At 38.0% G+C, this 22,050-nt stretch overlaps 1 protein-coding gene across 10 annotated transcripts in view; it reads left to right on the top strand.

Moving 5' to 3' along the window:
- The first annotated feature begins 423 nt into the window (after positions 1-423).
- Positions 424-22,050, top strand: part of FOXN2 (forkhead box N2) — a 65,087-nt gene continuing 43,460 nt past the window's right edge. The window contains exons 1-3 of one of the 10 annotated variants that reach the window (XM_063713676.1): positions 827-947; positions 14,576-14,717; positions 20,495-20,679. The gene's annotated coding sequence lies outside the window, so the exon portion shown is untranslated. Of the gene's footprint in view, positions 628-809; positions 948-1,140; positions 1,240-1,959; positions 2,124-14,575; positions 14,718-20,494; positions 20,680-22,050 lie in introns of those variants that run through there. The other 9 variants (XM_054548204.2, XM_024242773.3, XM_054548202.2 and 6 more) reach the window with 9 other exon arrangements.

The following is a 22,050-nucleotide window of genomic DNA, read 5'->3' as shown; positions in this document are numbered from 1 at the left end:
CATTTATCTGAAATTCAGGTTTAAATGAGCACTCCTGTATTTCATGTGGCAAAGCTATGTTATTATTATGTATATGACAATGCATGTGAAGTCCTTAGCTTCTGTAAATGCTATGCACACTAAATTTTGGATTTGATCCCTAAGTCTTTTTTTCCCTACTGCAAACACAGTGACTTGTTTCCACAGAACATTTCAGTCAAGCCAGAGTAACACTACTTTAAGTTACAGCAATGCTTTACCGTTTCTAAAGCGCTTTCAAAGCCCGGGCAATGGCGGAAGGCCTTGAGGAAACCCACATAACTTGGGCTGTCGAGGAAGGTCTCCGCAGCCCGGACACAGGCACCGAGGGCCGTCCAGCCCTGCGGCAGCCTATCCCCGCCCCCGCACCTCCTCGGCCACTCAGCGGCCGCGCCGCGCCACCGCCGCACTCCTATAGGTCCTTCCTCGGACAGGCGAGGCCTTTCCATTTTCCCGCTTTCCCCTGCCCTGCTCAGCCCGAAACCCGCACCGGCCTACAGCGCCTCCGCCCTGCTTTCCGTGTGAGCCCCGCCCTTCCGGACCCTGCATTTCACCCCCACCCCAGCCGCCGTGCCGGGCAGCCAGCCGGATCCCAGGCCCGTCCCTTCGGTAGGAGTGGGCGGGAACCGGGAGGGGCCGGCCGAGCCCCCTTCCTCGGGGTCGCGGGAGGCGGGACGGGAGGGAGGGGTGGGGCTAATCTCCTTGGCGCCGCGTTGCCATGGCAGCGGGGAAGGGGAGGGAGGGGGAGGAAGCGAGCGGGAGGGGGATGTGGTGCTGCCGGGGCCGCCACTGCAGCTGCTGCTGCCTGCTGGTTGCCGCGTCTTCCCGGAGGCGACTGCTGGAAGCTGCAGGGAACAGCTGCGGTGCTCTGCCATATTGTGTCTTCCCCGGCCGGTCCCTCGCCTCCCGGCCGGTCGGCCGAGCTGACGGTGAGTCCCGGGTGGAGCGGTGCGCTCCGGGGTCGGCGCTCCCCGCCCCAACCCGCGGCGCAGCTCCCGGGCGCGGAGGCAGCGCGAGCGACCCGCGCCAGGCGTGGGGCGCGGAGGCGGCTGTCCCGTGACGCGCCTGGACATTTTTGTCCCGTGAGGAATATGCGCCGGCGCGGGGGTGTCCCCGGCGCGCGGGTGTCCCCGGCGCGCGTATCGGGTGGTGTGTGGGCTCCGGGGGATGTCGAACTGAGGGGAGTGTGGCTTGTGAGGAGTTAGGAGTTTTTCCTGAGAGGTAATGACCGCCCGGGAGGGGCTGTCGCGCGGCGGAAACCGCGGCGAGGGGTGTCGTCTCTCCGGGAAGGCGTGGAGGGGGCCCCGAGGATCCTCATGGCTCGGCTCGGGGCTGGAATCTGCTGTTAGGGAAGTACCCCAAGCACCTCGGAGCGTTTGCAACGCCACCTCCTCTGGCTTGAAGTGGAGCGAGACATGCCGGGCTCGGAGTCCTCGTCCGGCCCCAGTTGGGACTGGCTGGGCCCCGCCAAGTAGTGCCCGGGGAGGTGCCAGGGGCGGCCGGGCGTTGTGGTGGGCAGAGGCGGGTCCCGGGTGTGCGTGGGGGCGACCCCGGCACCCTCTTGCCCCTCCACCGCCTCGAGGGGGCCTCCGAGGGTGGCTGTCTTGGGAGCTAATGTTTCAGAGCTGCATATGGACACTTCCTGTTCGCCGTCTCCTTTGGGGCCGTGGTTACCTTTGCCTTTCAGTCCTCTTTCCTGGCAAGGTGAGAGGTCTGCGGTGGAAGAGGCCTTCAGCCTTTCGAGTTTGCCCCACTGCAGCAGCAGCGTGTGTGAAACCCGGCAGGACGGTGGTAGTTAGGGGAAAGCAGCCCATGTGCTCTGTGCTCCATCCTCCACTCTACTTAACTCCACCCCCTTTTGCACCTTTGCAAAATGCCTCTTTCCACCGCAGCTCTCGGGAGCTGGGGTGTCTGCTTCGCTGAGGAGCCACACTCTCGCAGTGTTCTTGCACTGGATTTCTGCTTTAAAGTCTTTTTACAGCAGTCTCTGAACTTCATTTTCTCCCTACTGGGAAGAAAGAGTTGTAGCGTGCAAAGAAATGACCACAGACTTTCTTCTACCCCAACTCCAAGGTGAGGGGAGGAGGGCGGTTAAGTATTTACAGGTTAGTTGAAGTTGTTTCTCCTATCTTTTTTCTGATTGTGACAGCCACGTGGCCGGCTGAGTGTAATAGAGTGCGCTAGCGGCACTAGGGGCTGAGGTTTCTCTGGTAGCCAGGAGCTTTGTAACTGTGCTGTCGCTTCGCATGTACATTTATCTTGGTGGGAGAGGCTGAACCATTCATGCCTGTACCTGTTCCATCCGAATCTTAAGACTTACCTCTGTTACCTTGCAGTTCTCCTAAGGTGTATACCGACGTTTTTTGCCGTTCTCTGCTGTTTTGTTGATCCATCTTTAAAACCTCAGCATTATTAGGTACCATCATAGAGTGATGGGGAATAGTAGAATAGTGCATTATGGAGTTTGCCAACTTTGGGAAAAAATATTACTTGAATTTCAAAACCATTAATGAGCGATTCTAATGTAATCACAAATAATTGCATTATCTGGATTTCTTTTTGATAGTTTTAGAAAAATCTGTTTTTTTCTTTTTACGTAAAAATTGTGATCTAAACATACGTAAATAAAATTACCAGTGAAAATACTTTTTTAGAGATGAAGTAGTGATTTGATTTGTGTATATGTGTGCTTTTTAAAGCTTTTTTTGAAAAATGTGAAGTTAATGTGAATGTTAACATGAACAGATTTTAAGAGAATGAAATATAATTTTTAGGATATATAAAAGTAGAAGGTCAAAGAGTTGAAGATAAAAAATAAACTTTTGGAGAGTTTGGAAAATTTTTGAATTTAAGGACAATCCTTGTTTACTAATGCATCGTTTCATTTTGTGAATGCTTTGGTAGATTTGAATTATTTCTGTAATGTATGTTTTTATTTGAATCAATTTTACTTGAAGAATGTTAAACCACAGGAACCATTTAAAATCTGCACAAGAACTGTATAGAGAGGTTATAGCAACACCATTTTATTGGAATTTTAATTACCCCATAACAATGGTGCTCAATCAGAAAAGTTAATAGATAAAGATATTGAAGTGGTATCCAGGCCTCAGGGCAGAAAAGACAATACAATTGAGAAATGAGTATATATGCTAATCACTGAGAGCAATTTTTAGTTGAGAAAGAAAAGTAAATGAGGTCATAAAATACTTATATAAGGCTAAGGCAGGAGGCTCTCCTGAGATCAGGAGTTCAAGTCCAGCCTGGGCAATGTAGCCAGACTCCCATCCCTTGAAAAAAGGATTGCTCAACTCGTGCCTGTAATCCCAGCACTTTGGGAGGCTGAGGTGGGAGGATCACCTGAGGTTAGGAGTTTGAGACCAGCCTGGCCAACATGGCAAAACCCCATCTCTACCAAAAATACAAAAATTAGCTGGGCCTCGTGGGGCATGCCTGTAGTTCCAGCTACTTGGGAGGCTGAGGCAGGAGAATCGCTTGAACCTAGGAGGTGGAGGTTGTAGTGAGCTGAGATCATGCCACTGCACTCCAGCCTGGGCAATGGGGCAAAACTCCGTCTCAAAAAAAAAAAAAAAAGAATTTTTGAAGGGTTGAGAACAAAGATTGCTTTGGGAAACTAACATTTAAGGAGCCTTTGGTTTGGTCATATGTGACTTCAAAATTAATACTACAGATGTGTACAATGCCTATAGCCTATAGTATTGCTTTTTTTTTTTTTTTTTTTTTTTTGATGGAGTCCGGCAGCCTTTCTCCCAGGCTGGAGTGCAGTGGCGCTATCTTGGCTCACTGCAACCTCCACCTCCCGGGTTCAAGTGATTCTCCTGTCTCAGCCTCTGGAGTAGCTGGGGTTACAGGCACCTGCCACCAAGCCTGGCTAATTTTTGTATTTTTAGTAGAGACGGAGTTTTACCGTGTTGGCCAGGCTGGTCTCGAACTCCTGACCTCAGGTATCCGCCTGCCTCAGCCTCCCAAAGTGCTGGGATTACAGGCGGGAACCACCGCGCCCGGCTTATAGTATTGTTTTATTAATAATCTTATTTCCTCTAAATGAGAAGGCTATCCCTGTCCTGCCACTAAATATAAAGGAATCAAAAGAATGTTTATTATTATTTGCTTCTAAGGGATTTTGATCCATATATCCTTTATTTCCCTTACCCTAACTTTTCTATTTAAATAAACTTTTTATTTTAGAATAGTTTTATAGTTACAGAAAAGTTGCAAGGTAGTGTACAGAGTATACCTCACCCAGTTTCTCCTGTTCAATTTCCTACATTACAATGGTACATTTGTCACAATTAAGGAAACAAAATTGTTACAGTACTATTAACTAAACTACATACTTTATTCCTATTTCGCTAATTTTTCCCTGATGTCTTTTTTTGTTCCAGAATTTCACTTTCTATGACTTCTCTTTGTTTTGATGACTATGACAGTTTTAAGAAGTACTTGTCAAACATTTTATAGAATATCCCTCAATTGAGATTTATCTGGTATTTTTCTGATGATTAGACTGGGATTATGAGTTTTAGGGAGGAAGATAACAGAGATGAAGTGCCAGTCTCATCACATCGTATCAAGGATACAAACTAACAACATGATAAAACTGATGATGCTTACCTTGATCATGTAGTTGAGGTCTTTGTGGTGTTTCGCCCACTTTCCTGCCTCCTTCCGATCTCTACTCTTTTGAAAGCAAGTCACTAAGTACATACCATACTCAAAAACCTTAACCTAATTTTGATTCATGTATTTTTAATTTCCCTCAACCTAATTTTCCTTTCTATAAACGAATACTTAAACTTGGACAGATATTTATTTAGTATCTATTGTATGTAGGTGCTAAGAATGCAGTGGTGAGCAAGAGAGACATTTCTTCTGGAGTCTGCCTGATTTAAATATCACATAGGATGTATCTCCTCACCTTAGGTCCTGATTGCGTTAACAGTTTATAAACATAAAATTACTGAAGCCCTGAAAGGCTAAATAATAAATAAAAGCTCTTGAGTAAACATTTAGAATATATGCTATTAGCATGAAGTTTAAATATATGTACCATAAAAATAGCCATCTCTTTGCTCCCAACACAGATAATGGAAAATTACTTTGATTCTTCCCGAGTAGATATATTACTGTTAAATCACTGGGATAGTTTAATTACTGTTAACTATCTTCCTATCTTAAAAATGTTTACAGGTGTTAGAAGAAAATTCTTGCCTTCTTGCTAGTGTTTTTACAGGTATTGGTGCTTCTGCCACTCAAAAGCCTTTTTTTTTTTCCTGAGAAGTGCTTTGAAACATGTGTTGGAGAAAACACGTGGGGAAAATAACAGGGACCCTGGTCTCTCTATGAGAAGCCATGCTTATTTATTTATGGAAAAAAAAATGAGACTGAGGAAATAAAAAACATTAATCAAAGTTTTCAAAGTGATAATAAACGTTTTTGGAGGGAATATACTGTATATTTAATAGAAGAGTAGAAGAGTGCTGCCATCCTAACATTGGGAATGTTACTGGGAATGTTTTTAACCAAATAATACCAATTTTATTGGAGAATAAAATTTTATTAAAGACTTATTGAGTAAAGATTTCAGTTAATATTTTTCTGGTAAACTGGGTTAACTACAAAACACTCTTAATTTGAACTTGTAGCTGAAATTCTTTCTAAAATATGTCATTAATACACTTTAAATTGTATAGCCCACTGAACAGAATTTTTATATATTTAAATTCTTTTTTTTTTTTTTTTTTTTTTTTGAGATAGGGTCACACTCAACCCTGCTGGAGTGCAGTGGTAACAATCACAGTGCACAGCAACCTCCACCTCTTAGGCTCAAGTGATCCTCCTGCCTCAACCTACCAAGTAGCTGGGACCACCCCTGGCTAATTTTTTAATTTTTTTTTTTTTTTTTTTTTTGAGAGGGGAGGTCTGACTATGTTGCCCAAGCTCGTCTCAAACTCCTGGGCTCAAGGGATCCTCCTACCTCAGCCTCCCAAAGCGCTGGGATTTTAGGCATGAGCCACCTCACCTGGCCAATATTTAAATTAAATTTTGCATTATACATGGTTAGTGTGGTTATTCTGGGTTTTATATGTAACCTTGGAGATAGAGAATTGAGGAAATTGACACATTTATATCCTTGTAGTTTGTTTCTTTTTCTTAAAAGAGGAAATACAGAAAAAAAGGGGAAGAGGTTTCTTATAATTAAGATGTTACTGGTCCTTTTGACTGCACCATGCCTTTGTCCAACCCTTCCAACCTTAAAAATTCAGTTTATGTACTACCTCTTTCTATGCTGATTGAACAATTATTAGTAATCATAGCAACAACTGCAGTCTTTATTGTGTCTACTATGTATTGGCATAGTTACATTAGACACATGTGTGTATAATTTAATTTTTTTTTTTTTTTTTGAGATGGAGTTGTGCTCTGTCGCCCATGTTGGAGTGCAGTGGCTCCATCTCGGCTTACTGCAACCTCTGCCTCCCGGGTTCAAGCAATTCTCCAGCCTTAGCCTCCCGAATAGCTAGGACTACAGGCACACACCACCGCACCTGGCTAATTTTTGTATCTTTAGTAGAGACGAGGTTTCACCATGTTGGCCAGGCTGGTCTTGAACCCTGACCTCAAGTGATCTGCCCACCTCGGCCTCCCAAAGTGCTGGAATTACAGGTGTGAGCCACTGTACCTGGCCATAATTTAATTTTCAATAATGCTGTAAGGAGTGTCATATTCTCATAAACAGATAATGAGAAATTGTGTAAATGTAATACTGGGTATTTACCCAAATCTCTCAGACTTGAAAAAAATCATTAATCTTTGTACTACAATCTAAAGTCTTTAAAAAAATGAGTATTTGTTAGGATGAGATGCTTTCATCTTGATCTGTTCCTAAGAAGGAGTAGGGAAGAATACAAGGTACGGAGAGAAACTCATATTTATAGAATGCTTACTCTGTGGCAGGAATGTTGCTACTTTATTGTTATAGCAAGTTAAGTAAGTGGTATTATTTCCTGGGACTCAAGGAGGTTCAGTCATTTGTCAGAGATTGCATAAGTATATTGGGGCTGGTGGGTCAGTTTGACTTGAGAGCCTTACTCTTTCACTTTTCTCTCCTTTGTTTTTTTTTTTTAACTTGCCCCAAAGCAATGAAGATACTGTTTCAGTTTTCTAGTACAGCATCTACTGTATTTATTCATTCATTTAAACATTTAAAAGTTCACTACATGTTATGGTCTGTACTAGAGCATAAAAATGAATGTATTGAGTTTTACGAACAAGGATTTATATTCTAGTGTAGTATTTCTTAAATGGGTGACTGAATTGGGGTGGGAAATTTTGACCAGCTTTTATTAAAAAACAATCTAGGCTGGGCGCAGTGGCTCACGCCTGTAATCCCAGCACTTTGGGAGGCCGATGTGGGCGGATCACGAGGTCAGGAGATCGAGACCATCTGGCTAATACGGTGAAACCCCGTCTCTACTGAAAATACAAAAAAAATTAGGCGGGCGTGTTGGCGGGTGCCTGTAGTCCCAGCTACTCGGGAGGCTGAGGCAGGAGAATGGCGTGAACCCGGGAGGCGGAGCTTGCAGTGAGCCGAGATTGCCCCACTGCACTCCAGCCTGGATGACAGAGCAACACTCCATCTCAAAAAAAAAAAAAAAAACTACAAAAATTTTAGTACATTTTATGTGGTAAGGATAAAAGTATTATTTCATGAAATTGTGACCACCTTTTATTAAAAAACAATCTAAAAAAATTTTAGTACATTATATGTGGTAAGGGTAAAAGTGTTATTTCATGATATTTTTGTTTTAGTTATATATGTATGTATATTGTGGGTCTCTGAAAAAAATACATTTCTTATTGTGGGATAACATTGAAAGTTTGAGAACTACAGGTCTGGTGGCTGAGATAGAACTGTAAGCAAATAATTATACATAATTAGAATAGCAAGTAAGTTCCTTTTTTATTTTGAGATGGAGTCTTGCTTTGTTGCCCAGCCTGGAGCTCAGTGGCGTGATCTCGGCTCATTGCAATCTCTGCCTCCGGGGTTCGAGCAATTCTGCCTCAGCCCCGGGAGTAGCTGGGACTACAGGAATGTGCCACCACGCCTAGCTGATTTTTTTGTATTTTTAGTAGAGATGGGGTTTCACCGTGTTGGCCAGGCTGGTCTCGAACTCCTGACCTCAGGTGATCTGCCTGCCTCGGTCTCCCAAAGTGCTGGTATTACAGGCGTGAACCACTGTGCCTGGGCTAGAGGTAGATTTAAATTAATAGCAGCAGCAGTTTATTTTCCTAAATTCTTTTTTTTTTTAATTGTAAAGTGAAACAAATGCAGAAAACCACACAAAACCAATGTGTAACTTAGTGAATTATAAGGCTAGCACCTGTGTAACCCTGTCCTTTAAAAAGTAACCACTGTCCTGGGTTTTCTGGAAATGAATTAAGTTTTTGGTTTTATTACTCAAGTATGTGTCCCTAGATGCTATAGTTAAGCCTGCTTTCTTGCTCATGCTCACGCTCACGCAGATTCTTGCACTCCCCCCTTTTCTTCTTTTTCATTAAGCTTGCTTTCTTTACACCTTCTGTTTCTCTAAGATTTTATCCAATGCATTCTTTTCTCATAATCCTTTAAGTCTTCATTTCTGAAATGATTTTTTCCCTTTTATTTTAAATTCTTTCTTGAGCTCTGTCACCTCATTTCTGAGCTTTTCTAATTCTGATATATTTGATATATGTATAATACTATATATATATCTGATATAGGTATTTCTCATAATTTTTTTTAAGTTTACTTTGAAATAGGAGTTCATTTTTATCTCTTTGAGCATCTCTTTCAGACTTGCTTTTATTGTTTATAGGGATGTTACTTTATTCTGTTTCTTTTTTTTTTTTTAAGTTGTAACTTTGTGTGGGATTCAATCTCTTGAAAGTATGAATGCTTTCATTTATACTGTGCTAGGAATAAGATGCATGTAAGTAAATAATTGCATTATGAGACATATTCTTCTAAACATACATTCAAGGGTATTATGAGAACACAGAGTAGGAGCTTACTTTCCCCAAAGTGTAGGGATTGGATGAGGTGGACTTTAGTCATAATGGAGGTTTTTTATTGGTGTATCAATATTTTTAAATATTCTGGTTTTTTCTTTTTTATAATTGATAAATTTTTGAGGGTACATGTGATATTTTGGTACATGTTTACAACGTGTAATGATCAAATTAAGATAATTAGAATATCTGTCACCTGAAACGTCATGGTAGTTCTGATTTTAGTTTTTGAGGAAACTCTATATGGTTTTTCATAATGGCTGTATTACTTTACATTTCCACCAACAGTGTATGCGCATTCCCCCTTTCTCCACATCCTTGCCAGCATTGTTATTTTTTGTCTTTTTGATAAATAGCTCTTCTGACTGGTGTAAGATGGTATCTCATTGTAGTTTTAATTTGCATTTCTCTGATGATTAGTGATGTTGAGCATTTTTTTCATGTTGGTTGGCTGCTTTATGTCTTGAAAAGTTACTGATCATGCTCTTTGCCCGCTTTTTGATAGAGTTGTGTTTTTCTTGTTGAGTTGTTTGAGTGCCTTGTAGGTTCTGGATATTAGTCCTTTGTCACATGTATAGTTTGCAAATATTTTCTCCCATTCTGTGGGTTGTCTCTTTATTGATTATTTCTTTTACTGTGCAGAAGCTTTGTCTGTTTTTGGTTTTGTTGCAGTTGCTTTTGAGTTCTTAGTCATAAATTCTTGTTCAGGCCAATGTTCAGAAGAGTTTTTCCGAGGTTTTCTTCTAGAATTTTTATAGTATAGTTTCAGGTCTTACATTTAAATCTTTGCTGTAGCTAATTTTTGTATATGGTGAGAGATGGGTCCAGTTTCATTCTTCTGCATATGGCTATCCAATTTAATAGTGCTTTTTATACAAATGAATTTACTGTTGGCTTCCTTCAATTACTACTTTGAAATACTGTTCAGATGGAATTAAAATAATATTTTAAAAGTTTTCTTTTGCTGTACTATTGTCATATATCATCAACTGTCTCTTAAGTAGAGACCTGAAATTTAGAAAGTGAAAAGGTCACAAAGTAGAATGGAAAACACAGTATAACGCATAGTATTCTGTATGTGAATGACAAATTGCTCAGTAATTTTGTGTGTGTGTGTGTGTGTGTGTGTGTGTGTGTGTGTGTGTGATGGAGTTTCTCTCTGTCTCCCAGGCTGGAGTACAGAGGCACGATCTTGCTCACTGCAACCTCCTCCTCCTGGGTTCAAGTGAGTCTCCTGCCCCAGCCTCCCAAGTAGCTGGGATTACGGGCACCTACCACCTTGCCTGGCTAATTTTTGTATTTTTAGTAGAGACTGGTTTTGCCATTTTGGCCAGGCAGGTCTTGAACTCCTGACCTCAAGTGATTTGCCTGCCTTGGCCTCCCAAAGTGCTTGGACGAGTAAATATTTTAAGGAATATCATATTTCATCCTTCAGTTTTTTTTTTTTGTTTCATGTAGTTTGATTAAAATGGCTTCTTTGTTTAGTTAAAACAAAACTTAATGATGTGGTATGGTTTGGGTATAATTTTCCCTTTGTATTTCTATTCAAATTGGCAGCAAGTTAGAGCCAGGTTGTGCTTGCTTTTGAAGTACTCTGCTTAGGGATATTGAGTCCATTGTTTTCTATTTTCTTTCTTTGGTTAACGATACTTTTGACTTGGTGTGTATTAAGTATCTTATAAAATAACTTTAGTGTTTATGAAGTGATCTCATGTCTATTGTTTCTTTTGGTCTCTTAACATAAATAACTACAGTAAAAAGAGGAAATGTAAATGCAGTTGGAACACGGAGAGATTGAAAGACTCTAACAGAAAAAAGCTGGGGTGGGAATTATGTGGAGGAGTTGTCGTTAAATTAGGCCTTAAATATTAGGGTTTGACTGAATGATGAGAGGGAAGGTAGACAATCCAGTTGTTAGAATATCAAAAGCAAGCATATAGAGAAATGTATTTGAACAGGATTAGTATAGTTTGGACTGACTTCTAATATAGAAGCATTAGCTTGAGGATGTAGATTCCAAATCAGTTATTGATTTTTGTTTGTTTGTTTGTTTTTGGTCTTTTGTACTTAAAAAGCAATCTAGGCAGAATGTCAGGCTAGTGTAGCAGTGAATAGTGTGAACTCTGGAGCCAATACTTGCAGTTTGGAGCACACCGTTTAATCCTTCTCTGTATGTGTTTCTGCATATAAAATAGACACTAATAATGGCAACTACTTGATAGGGTGGTTATGGATAAGGTTAAAAGAGTTAATACTAGTAAAGTATTTACAACAATACCTGTTACCAATAAGCATTCAATGAGTTTTTTTAATTTATGAAAGTACTAGCTCTTTCATTCTGTGTGTGTGTGTATTTGTAATGTAAACATACATGTGTGAGTATATATGGAATATAATGTGAGTGTATGTGGAATAAATACAGAGAGGAAATGTAGATCTCACATATATGTATCTATAGGAAAGGTAGTAGTATTTGAATTTCAGTTTTGATTAGAGTTTAGATTATTATAATAAAGTCTAACATCTCATTTTACAGATGGCAAAATTATGTACTAGCAGAACTAGAACCAAGATTTGCCAGACAACAAATATTTGAGCAGTAAACAAAACAGACAACTAGCTCTGCCCTTATGAAGCTTTCAGTTAGTCAGGAAAGATATGTATTAAACCATCTCAGGTGTGACAAATGTTATCAAAAGGTTAGAGTACTATGGGAGAGTAGAACTGGGGCCCCTCCATAGTCTGGGATTTTAGAGATTCTTCCCTCAAGATTTCTTTTTTTTTTTTTTTTTTTTGAGACGAGGTTTTCCTCTGTCGCCCAGGCTGGAGTGCAGTGGCGCGATTTTGGCTCACTGCAAACTGTGTCTCCCAGGTTCAGATGAGTCTCCTGCCTCAGCCTCCCAACTAGCTAGGATTAAAGGCACATGCCACCATGCCCAGCTAATATTTGTATTTTTAGTATAGATGGGGTTTTTGCCATATTGGCCAGGCCAGTCTCAAACTTCTGGCCTCAAATGATCTGCCTGCCTTGGCCTACCAGATGGCTGGGATTACATGAGCCACCGTGCCCGGCCTTCTCCCAAGATTTCCAAGCTGAGGTGTGAATAATAAATAGCAGTTAGCCAGGGTTAGGTGGAATGAAGAGTGTTCCAGGCAGAGGGAGTAGGATTTGTATAGGCTCTGAGAGAGGAGAAAGCATGGTCTATTCAGATATCCGAAATGGAGAGAACAAGGGAAAGAGTGGCAAAAAATGTGACCTGAAAGGTTAGAGCATGACTAAAATACGCAGGGTCTTGTATACAAGGTTAAGGATTTTGACCTAAGCGTCCCCTTGATGGATTAAGCAGGAAAGGGACATTGCTAGGTTTACATTCTGCAGTATTATATTAGTGTATTACAGAGAACAAATTAAGAGAGAGTCTGGCATAAGTTTAGGGAGATTAATTTAGGAAGATACTGTAAGAGCTACTGTGTGTGGTTGTGCAGAACACACCATAGGGGTTTCCATTCATGTGTACTGGTTGAGCATCACTAATGCAAAAATCCAAAATCTGAAATGCTTCAAAATCTGAAGTTTTCTGAGTGCCAACATGATGCCACAAGTGGAAGATTCCACACTTGACCTAATGTGATGGTTTGTAGTCAAAATGCAGGTGCACAACACATAGTTTATTCAGCATCTCCAAGGGAAAAATAAAATTACCTTCAGGCTATTTGTATAAGATATATATGAAACATAAATGAATATTATGTTTAGACTTGGGTCCCATCCCTAAAGTATCTCATCATGTATATACAAGTAAATATTGCAAAGTCCCAAAAAATCCCACATCCAAAGCATTCTGGTCTCAAGAATTTTGGGTAAGAAGTGAGTATTCAACCTATACTACCTTTGGAGTGGTCTGGATGAAAGATAATGTTGACCTAGGCTATAGTAGTGACAGTGAAAATGGAGAAAAGTGGACAGATTTCAGAGATATTTCTGATTTAATGACTCCAAAATTTATCTCCAGACCAGACCTCTTTCCTGAACTTTAGGTCATGTGTATCCCAAATGCCTGTCCTACTTGGATATCTCACAAATGTCTCAAATTCAACAGCTTTTTAAAACAAAACACTGCAAACATTAATCTGTCTCCAAAAAGAAAAAAATTAGTCATTTTCTCTTCCAGTATTTATAGTAGCAAATAGAACTAACATCCACTCACTTGCTAACCATGTCTGCTAGTAGTGACCACTAGACTACTTAGCTATATGTAGCTGCAGTTGATATGGCTTTTTAGAATTTAGGTTATATTCCATGTAAGTTTATTTAGAAACATTTATTTTAGAAAGTATTACTTTCTAAAATGATCTGGAGATAGTCTTTTTTTTTTTTTTTATTTGAGATGGAATTTCACTCTTGTTGCCCAGGCTGGAGTGCAATGGCACGATCTTGGCTCACCGCAAACTCCGCCTCCTGGGTTCAAGCGATTCTCCCGCCTCAGCCTCACAAGTAGCTGGGATTACAGGCATGCGGCACCACGCCCAGCTAATTTTGTATTTTTACTAGAGACGGGGTTTCTCCATGTTGGTCAGGCTGGTCTCGAACTCCCTACCTCAGGTGATCCACCTGCCTTGGCCTCCCAGAGTGCTGGGATTACAGGTGTGAGCCAACGTGTCCAGCTGGAGATAGTCTTTAATAACATTAATGTCTTTAATAATTTTTTAGCATAAATATATTTTTAAGTCAGAGTACATATGAGGTTAATGTAGCCCTATTTAAAATCGACTTAATTCTGTTAATTGTATTTTTGTTTTGTTTTTAGAATTACATATAAAATCAATATATTAAACAAATCAGTATAGAGGCCTAAGTTTTACTCTTGCTTTCCAAATTTGACATTGGGGCTATTAGTAAGGTATCATTGTCTGCATTTATTAGATTTATTTCTGATCATGAATATACTTTTAAAAGATGCTTCTTTTCAGTGGAGCAATTTATTTGGCTATAGGTGATTTACTGCATGACTATGACTTATATTCAAGGCATTGAAATATTGTTATACATAAACAAATTTTGATGACAAGACCACATGTTTATATTCATATGCCAACCAGATTTGTCCTTTGGGACATTAGCTTTGTTGACTTTTTAGGTTTCTATAACTTTGTTCCTTTCAGTGTTGTTTTTCAAGTGCAATATAGTCATCCCTTGATATCATGGGGGATTGATTCTGGGACCTCCTGAAAATACCAAAATCCACAGATGCTCAAGTTTCTTGTATTACATGGTGTAGTATTTGCATATAACCTACCCACTTCCTTCCATATACTGTACTTTAAGTCTCTAGATTACTTATAATAACCTAATACAATGTAAATACTATATAAATAGTTGTTATACTGTATTGTTTAGGGAATAATGACAAGAAAAAAAAGTCTATATCTGTTCGTTACAGACACAACCAACCTTTTTTTCCCCCCAAATATTTCTGATGTGCAGTTGGTTGAATCCATGGATAACAGAACCCACAGATGCAGAGGGCTGACTGTACAAGTCTGTCAAAAAACCAGACTGCTGGTTGGCTAATAATTGGTCGCTGTATGACTTATAGTACAGGTGATATTACTTCTGATTCTAGATGGTAAGTATATTTTTCTCCTTTAATTATTATTTTTGTTCTTTGATTTCTGTGCTGTTAGTTTTTTTCTGCTTTTAACATAGTTTTGTTTAGATGTAGCATTGATAGCAATCCTAAAATTTAAGTAGATGGGTTTTCTAAGTCAGATTTACTCTAAGAGCTAGTAGTGGTTCTTTTCTATTGTATTTAGTAACATGTAGGGTATATAAGTGCTATGTTTGAGATAATAGAACTTTATAAATTATTTAGTCACCAGTTTTTTTTAACATTTATTCAAAATAGCCATTTTTCGTAAAACAGTTTTTACTCAATTTAGATCTTTTGTGGTACTGCTTTTTGAAATCCGTGTTTCTGTGAAAGGAAGGAGGATTGTGTGCTAGGGACTCAATGTATTTGGTCTTTATGCAGAAAATATCAGGTTTGTAAGTTATTGCTTCATTTTAACTTCCCCAAGAAAGGGACGAATGACTACACTTTTCTTTTTGAGACAAATGCTGCAACATTGTGTAGAGGAAGTCTATACACTGTGTACAATTGACAGAAAATTATTAATATTTAAATAGAAGTGGCATCTAAACACATGGTTTACAAATTGAATCTGGGCAAGTTAGTATAGTAGAAAAGTAAATTCAGTGGAAGGTTGCCACACATATTTTTTTTCTTTTTTTCAGTTTTAATGGTATCTGCTTTTAGTATGAGTTGGAGAAAGGTTTTCCCCCCACTCACTTTTATTTCATTTTTTACTCCCATTTGAGAAGCAATTTCTCCATGAGACAGATCTTTGACCCTTTTGTATTCTGCACTCCCATCCCCCTTGACTAGAAAATGCAGCTGCACACATTTTTTGTTTAGAGACAATGGATCACATGCTGTGTCACCTAAATCTATGACCAAGAGGCAGTTTTATCCCTAAGAGACCATAATGCTTCAGTTCTCCTGGATACATGACATCATGTAGCATTATAATCAAATATACATCTTTTTGCAGTACATTTGGGATTTGATTTTACCCTCTAATCTCAGTATTGGATTTTATGGGGATAGACATTATTTATAGTGGAGAATCTTAATCAAAACAAAGAATGTATTGTTAAATCAATAGGAAAGGTTGTGAGTTCCTTCCTTTTATATGCCTTTTTTTTTCTTACATGAGGTTTACCAATGTTTTTAGATATTCTGAGATTATAGAATATCTTTAAAGCTGTAGTGGCTGTTAGGTTTATTACACAGTGCATTGCAAATAATGTGTGTTCAGTAAATGCGAGACTATTTTTGCTACTGACTAGACAAATTAACAGGAAGAAAATGGTTTTCCTTTTTTGAGTGAGAACCAACCTTAATTGCCAAGAAAAAAAATAAAAATAAATAAAAAATTGTTTTCCTTTTTAAAAATGAGGAAGTCTTCAGATTTAGAAAATATTGGTATCTATAAACTGCTAAAATATATTATGTCAAGTTTAATAAGCTGATTATACTTTTGAATAAATCTGGGAAATACAATGCTGTGGCTTCCAGTCTTGAGAAATGGTACCTTATTATAATTAATAAATATGGTTCATTCCTAAGAATATTGGAGGTGAGGAAAATTGAATGGAAATTTCTTTTATTATGTATTAAATCTTAGTGGCAAAGCTTAAATAAATTGCAGTGAATAATTGAACTAATTGCTATGCAGTTTCCATAAAATTCACAAACATTTGGATTTCTGGGCTTTGCCATAGCTCTGTAGTAGACATTTCTTTTTCTATGAAAAACATTGTTTAGTGATCTGAATTCAGTGAATGACTACCTCTTTCCCTTTACCAGGGTTATCTTAGCCTCAATTTGTTTTTTTAATATTGGTTACTTGAGAGTGATTGGATAGGAAAGCCACAAATCTGAGATGATGCCTACTTTCTGGTTGCTCTTTTGACATTTGTGAAATTGCTTGATTTGCTGATGACATGCAGTTCTTGGTGGGAGGTAAAATAGCAAGTCAATAAAATAAAGTTTCCAAATATCTTAAGACCACCTAAAAAGAATTAGAGATTGTAAACTTAAATTAAGTGTAACCCAAAAATCCTATTATATGCTTCAGGATTCACATGTTTAAGTATTTAATGAGACCGATTTTAAGTAGGAAGCTGGAGTAGTAGGGTCAAAATGGTGAGAAACAATTTTATCTGTAGGCTGGATGCTGCCATATAGTTTGAGGTTAATTATTCCTTGCTTAAAGCATGGGACTGGCTACAGTCTTCCTCAGGCCCCTTGGTACAGTTATTCAAGTGTTGGTTTCAACTTCTTTGCAGTTCTAGTAGAAATAACAGATGGCATGGTTTTTTTTCACTCCATGTAGTAAAGCTTATTAGAAACAGCACAATTGATGTTCTTCATTACCCAAAGAGGTAATAAGGAAAGATGTTCAGTGACTGGCTCAAGGGTACAAGGAAAAAATAAATTTGCCTAAGTTTACTTTGGGCTATCAAGAATTGACTATTGTATTTTGTTTTGATCTGAGTCTTTTCTCAGTGCTATATTTTATTTCCTAGTAAGAATTCTTAGACAATATAATGGATGAAATATAAATTTTAAAAAAGTAAATAATTATTTAGAAACAACATAGATTTAGGACTCTGAGAACTATAGTATAGGTAAGATAGAAACAATTAAAATTGAAAATGTAGCATGAAGAGATTCAATAATAAAACTTTAAAAGCACTTTTTAAAGGTATTGAACTCATAATTAATCGAACCAAGTTAATTGCAGCTATTCCTTGTTTGCTGTGGACCTATGTGAGTTATTAAATATTACACTAAAAATCATTTATGTTGGCCAGGCACACTGTTTCACACCTGTAATCCTTACAATTAGGGAGGGGCCAAGGCAAGAAGATCACTTGAGCCCAGGAGTTTGAGACCAACCTGAGCAACATAGGGAGACCCTGCCTCTACAGAAATAAGAAAATTAGCTGAGTGTGGTGACACACGCCTGTTGTCCCAGCTACTCAGGGAGCTGAGGTGGGAGGATCACTTGAGCCCAAGAGCTTGAGGTTGCAGTGAGCTATGATCATGCCACTGCACTCCGGCCTGGGTGACAGAACCAGAAAAAAAAAAAAAAAAAAAAGAAAGAAAAAAACCAGAACCTTTATGTTCATGAAAATTTCTGAACTGAGCTGGATTTTTTTTGGTCATTAAATAAATTTTATATTCATATACACATATTTTTAATGTACTGTAGCTGCTAGGCTGAAATTAACCATGTTATTTATATATTTTTCTTAGATCTACCACATTTGTTAAAAGTAGTATCTCAAAAATGGATAGAAAATTATTATTTTGAGTATTTTAACCTAAGAATTCTGAAACAGAATAGTACATTCTAAATTAGTTGGATACAATGAATGTAACTAGGAGATATTTATATTCCTGTCCTGTTTTCATGATGCCATTACATTGCTGTGTCTTTTTGTTTTTGAGAATGGCATTAATAGTGAAAACTCATGATTATTTCAGAGGTAGTATAGTTATTTTTATTGTTCATAAATTCTTTTTTGTGTGTGTGAGAATGTTGGCATCAGACAAAGCTGTTAATAAAGTAATTTAGACTTTTCTTGGCCATTAATAACAAAATATTAAAAGTTTATATGTTTTAAGTTCTTTTGGATTAAACTACAAGGATTAGAAGAAGGGTTCTATCATGTTGCATGATTGGCAAAATATCTGCAAAGTGCATGGAGACAAATATAATAAGGAAGTGAAAGTCGAATCATAAAGAAAATGATGAAACACGTATTGTGGCACTCTTCCAAGAAGTCCTGATCTCATTTGGCCACCTCGTCAGTGGATGTCATTGGTCGTGAGGGAGATCTATCCTTAACACTAGACAAATATGTTTTTAATTTCAAAACTTCAAAATATAAAGCATTGTTACTGATTTTGTACCCTAATTTTTATATTTGGAGGTTATAATATTTATATATCTACTTTAGGAAGAAAGCTAATAATTTTTAAAATTTATAATAGTAATAACCATCATTACCATCTCTGCAGCGAGTATTCATTGTATACTTACTCTGTACCTCTAAGTGCTTTATTTTTGTTGTTTAATTTGTACTAAGAATCTTATGAAAGTAGATAGTATTATAATTCTAAATTGATAGGTCTCATAGCTTAGTGAAAGGCAGGGCTGGGATTTGAAGCCAAGCAATATTTCTTCACAGCTCATGCTGATAATCCTTTGGTTCTCTGTCTCCAGATGTGATTAATATCAAGGTAAATGATTTAGATTTTCCTTTTTCAATTTTTAAATTAATGAAGTTCTTTATCCTTCATAATTTCAACTTCAAATATATTGCCTCCTCAAGTTTCTGCCCAATATCTCCTAGTATTATGTATGTTAATCCTTTCTAAAGGAAGAAGGCTTTCATTTTATAATTATATAATATTTACCATAGACTCTAAGCATGACAACAGAGCCATGCATGTAGTAGAAGCAAGAAGTTTCTGATTTGAAGCCTCTTAGAAAAGAACCAGCAGAGGTTCTTCTGAATAGTATATCTCTTATACATCTCTTTCTCTACCTTTTATCTACATTACTAGATGCAGAGATACTATAATCATAGTCCAATATAGCTAATACTTTAGCTTTAGCATTTAAAATTCCTATATACATTTTATATAGATTTAAAATTCTATATTTAAAATTCCTGTATACATTTAGGTACTTCTGACATTATAGTAATTCATAATACATTTCCTTATCAGGAGGTTACTTACTCTGTATCCTCAACTGTTAAACCACAGATAGACAAAAAAGAGACTTACAAGTATTTGTTGGGGAGGAATCACAAAGTTTATACATTAAATTCATGTCCCTTAAGGTGAGCTCTTTACCCTTATTAAGATTTTATTCAGATCTGTGATATTATATGAAATTCTAATGAAATTTACCTGGCTTTCCATTCTGTAACAGATAATAAATCTATAAGTCCATTTCCATGATTTAATGCTCCAGAAGCCAAAAGTTTTCTTAACCCTATAGTGGCAAAACATGATCTGAGTGGATGTAAGGGTATTGGTGGTCTCTATTTACAACCCCTCTTACTGTGAATATACATTTTGCCACAGAAATATTAACATATTTATTTTGGGGTATTGCCTCAGACTTCACTAGGATGTGAGATATATATGTGTGTGTGTGTGTGTGTATATGTCATATTACCTTTCTGAAATCCAAAATATTCTGAATTTTGAAATATATTTGGCCCTAAGTTTTTTAGATAAGGGATTGCAGACCTGTATAATCAGGTACATTGACTACATACAGTACCATTGAGGACTAAGATATGGAAGTAAGATTTATTTGGTAACTTAAATATAGCAATTTGAGACTTTTCAGTATGGAGCAGTGCCTCTCTCAAATAATATGGATCTCTTTCAAAGAAAAAAAAATCTCATGTTGAGAATCTCCAACTTTAGTTCTTAAGGCAGTTTTCTTTAAAAATGTCTCTCACTTTTCTCTTTGAAAATGGTAAAATACATTTTTTATTATTGAAATGAAAGCACAAAATGAAAATTTGCAACACTTGTGTGTACTGTAGAATGTATCCATTAATCTTTTACCTCCAGGGATACTTCCAATTGAGATTTATTATCATAATGACAACTCTTGTTAGAAGTATGTCAGACTTCTCAAGTGTGCTGAGGCAGAAAGGAAAACATAAGAAATTATGTGCTAAAATAAAGGATAATGTACTTTAGTGACATTGTCATCAGAAACTAATGTAAACATCTGCTTCCAGCAGCATGGTGAACCACGTACCTGGATCAAGGTACCAAGTACCTTCAGCTTTCTGCTGAAAACAACCTAAAATGCTGGATAAAATAAAATCTTAAATGCATCAGTGCTCTGGTGCAAAGGGGAGAGTACTTAGGCCAGGCTGAGTTCTGAACCTGGCTATTGCCTTGAGGATATTTGCCAAATCAGGTGAGCTTCTCTGTTTGTGTCTTTGTGGGGCTCAGGGATCAGGAAGCAAAGCCTAGACCCAGTCAAGGTGGAGCATTTAGCAGGAAATAGTCTTCCTCATTAATTTGGAGCCCCATTGTACTGTACCTTTATAAGAGTGATATAGAAATTATTTCCGTTTATGCCCCCAGGGTTTCTACAGAGAAATTTTCTTCTAGAATATTGCTGCAAATCGAAAAAATGTCCCTGAAAATGTGCTACCGCAAACCACCTCTCACACTAGTTTGCAGCATGAATTCACACTAAACGTTAAGAATTTAAAATGATCCTGGGCTATTACTACTCCCAAGGGCCTGATAAAACCTAACATATAATCATCATTATCAAAGAATTCCCATTGGTAAAGTTCTAATGAAAATAAGTGGCTTATAATAAAAATTACAGACCATCCAAGGAAAAAAGCATAATATAAGAATCATTTGAGTCAGATCTGCAAATAGTTCACGTTTTGGAATTATCAGATGTAAAATAGAAAATAAATACATTTAATATGTTCAGTAACAGGCTTAAAAATGAAAAGAGCAAACATGTTGAAAAGGAACCAGAAGTTCTAGAAATGAAAATAGTAATTGAAATTAAAATTAAATGGATAGGTATAAAAGCAAATATACTGTTGAAAAGTTAGCATAATGAAAAGTAAATCTTAAGAAATTTAGACCACAAGATAGACAAGAAATTGGAAAATATAAAAGAGGTTAATAAAGGGAACATTTTTAAGAGAAAAGACAGATTACCTCCAAAGGAATATCAGGTTTCGATAACAGTAATGGAAATAGTAGTGGACTATGAAATGATACGCAAGACAAAATAACAGCGTAGAATTCTATAGCAAAAACATCTTTAAAGATCATGGGCAAAAACATGTTCATACAAATAAAATGTGAAAGTTCAGTGACAGACTATTTTTTAAGCAGAAGTAAATGATCAGAGGTAGAAAATCTGAGATTTAAGAAGAAATGATCAAAGACAGTGACAATTATATAGGTGAATAAAAGTGGACTCTATAAATAATAATAGCATCTTATGAAGTTAAGAAAAAGCTATATTGGCTGGGCGCGGTGGCTCACGCCTGTAATCCCAGCACTTTGGGAGGCCGAGGCAGGCGGATCATGAGGTCAGGAAATAGAGACCATCCTGGCGAATACGGTGAAACCTCATCTCTACTAAGAATATTAAAAAATTAGCCAGACGTGGTGGCAGGCGCCTATAGTCCCAGCTCCTCGGGAGGCTGAGGCAGGCATGAACCTGGAGGGCAGAACTTGCAGTGAACGAACATCGCACCACTGCACTCCAGCCTGGGCGACAGAGCGAGACTCTGTCTCAAAAAAAAAA

Source organism: Pongo abelii, chromosome 12, assembly GCF_028885655.2.
Source record: "Pongo abelii isolate AG06213 chromosome 12, NHGRI_mPonAbe1-v2.0_pri, whole genome shotgun sequence".
Taxonomy (NCBI): Eukaryota; Metazoa; Chordata; class Mammalia; order Primates; family Hominidae; genus Pongo; species Pongo abelii.
This window is presented reverse-complemented; position numbering and strand designations above follow the sequence as displayed.